Source organism: Arachis stenosperma, chromosome 5, assembly GCF_014773155.1.
Source record: "Arachis stenosperma cultivar V10309 chromosome 5, arast.V10309.gnm1.PFL2, whole genome shotgun sequence".
NCBI classification, from domain to species: Eukaryota; Viridiplantae; Streptophyta; class Magnoliopsida; order Fabales; family Fabaceae; genus Arachis; species Arachis stenosperma.
The window spans coordinates 78,318,261-78,320,587 of record NC_080381.1 but is presented as its reverse complement, the minus strand read 5'-3'; the positions used below and the strand labels follow the sequence as shown (position 1 = coordinate 78,320,587).

General features: G+C 42.3%; 1 non-coding gene across 1 annotated transcript; it reads left to right on the top strand.

Annotated features, from left to right (window-relative positions):
* Window positions 1–1,496: 1,496 nt before the first annotated feature.
* LOC130983354 (small nucleolar RNA R71) lies at window positions 1,497–1,604 on the top strand. The gene has a single exon (XR_009087350.1). It is a non-coding gene; the product is annotated as a small nucleolar RNA R71 (small nucleolar RNA).
* The last annotated feature ends 723 nt before the right edge of the window (window positions 1,605–2,327 follow it).

Below are 2,327 nucleotides of genomic sequence, written 5' to 3'. Positions count from 1 at the left end.
TCCTTGAGCCTTAAACACAAAGGATTCTTCATTTACTTGAATGATCAGTTCACCTCCATCAACATCAATCACAGCCTTTGCTGTGGCTAGGAAGGGTCTGCCAAGGATGATAGATTCATCCATGCACTTCCCAGTCTCTAGGACTATGAAATCAGCAGGGATGTAATGGTCTTCAATCTTCACCAGAACATCCTCTACAAGTCCATAGGCTTGTTTCTTTGAATTGTCTGCCATCTCTAGTGAGATTCTTGCAGCTTGCACCTCAAAGATCCATAGCTTCTCCATTACAGAGAGAGGCATGAGGTTTACACTTGACCCTAAGTCACACAGAGCCTTCTTGAAGGTCATGGTGCCTATGGTACAAGTATTGAAAACTTCCCAGGGTCTTGTCTCTTTTGAGGTAATTTCTGCCTAGACAAGTCATCCAGTTCCTTGGTGAGCAAAGGGGGTTCATCCTCCCAAGTCTCATTTCCAAATAACTTGTTATTTAGCTTCATGATTGCTCCAAGGTATTTAGCAACTTGCTCTTCAGTGACACATTCATCCTCTTCAGAGGAGGAATACTCATCAGAGCTCATGAAAGGCAGAAGTAAGTCCAATGGAATCTCTATGGTCTCATTTTGAGCCTCAGATTCCCATGGTTCCTCATTGGGGAACTCAGTGGAGGCCAGTGGATGTCCATTGAGGTCTTCCTCAGTGGCGTTCACTGCCTCTCCTTCCTCTCCAAATTCGGCCATGTTGATGGCCTTGCACTCTCCTTTTGGATTTTCTTCTGTATTGCTTGGGAGAGTACTAGGAGGGAGTTCAGTAATTTTCTTGCTCAGCTGTCCCACTTGTGCCTCCAAATTCCTAATGGAGGACCTTGTTTCAGTCATGAAACTTTGAGTGGTTTTGATTAGATCAGAGACCATGGTTGCTAAGTCAGAGGGGTTCTGCTTAGAATTCTCTGTCTGTTGCTGAGAAGATGATGGAAAAGGCTTGCCATTGCTAAACCTGTTTCTTCCACCATTATTGTTGTTGAAACCTTGTTGAGGTCTCTGTTGATCCTTCCATGAGAAATTTGGATGATTTCTCCATGAAGAATTATAGGTGTTTCCATAGGGTTCTCCTAGGTAATTCACCTCTTCCATTGAAGGGTTCTCAGGATCATAAGCTTCTTCTTCAGATGAAGCATCCTTAGTACTGCTTGGTGCATTTTGCATTCCAGACAGACTTTGAGAAATCAAATTGACTTGTTGAGTCAATATCTTGTTTTGAGCCAATATGGCATTTAGAGTATCAATCTCAAGAACTCCTTTCTTCTGATTAGTCCCACTGTTCATAGGATTCCTTTCAGAAGTGTACATGAATTGGTTATTTGCAACCATTTCAATTAGCTCTTGAGCTTCTGTAGGCATCTTCTTCAGATGAAGAGATCCTCCAGCAGAGCTATCCAAAGACATCTTGGATAGTTCAGAGAGACCATCATAGAAAATACCTATGATGCTCCATTCAGAAAGCATGTCAGAAGGACATTTTCTGATCAATTGTTTGTATCTTTCCCAAGCTTCATAGAGGGATTCTCCATCCTTCTGTCTGAAGGTTTGGACTTTCACTCTAAGCTTACTCAATTTTTGAGGTGGAAAGAACTTTGCCAAAAAGGCATTGACTAGCTTTTCCCATAAGTCCAGGCTTTCTTTAGGTTGTGAGTCCAACCATGTCCTAGCTCTGTCTCTTACAGCAAAAGGGAATAGCATAAGTCTGTAGACCTCAGGGTCAATCCCATTAGTCTTGACAGTGTCACAGATTTGCAAGAATTCAGCTAAGAACTGATGAGGATCTTCCAATGGAAGTCCATGGAACTTGCAATTCTGTTGCATTAGAGAAACTAATTGAGGCTTAAGCTCAAAGTTGTTTGCTCCAATGGCAGGGATAGAGATGCTTCTCCCATAGAAGTCGGGAGTAGGTGCAGTAAAGTCACCCAGCACCTTCCTTGCATTGTTGGCATTGTTGTTGTTTTCGGCTGCCATGGGTTCTTCTTGTTTAAAGATTTCTGTTAGGTCCTCTACAGAGAGTTGTGCCTTAGCTTCTCTTAGCTTTCGCTTCAAGGTCCTTTCAGGTTCAGGGTCAGCTTCAACAAGAATGCCTTTGTCCTTGCTCCTGCTCATATGAAAGAGAAGAAAACAAGAAAATGTGGAATCCTCTATGTCACAGTATAGAGATTCCTTGAGGTGTCAGAGAAGAAGAAAATTAGAAGGAAGAGGTAGAGGAATTCGAACTTAATCAGATAGAGTTCGAATTGTGCATTGAGAAGGAGTGGTACTCCATTAAATAGAAGGATGTGAGAA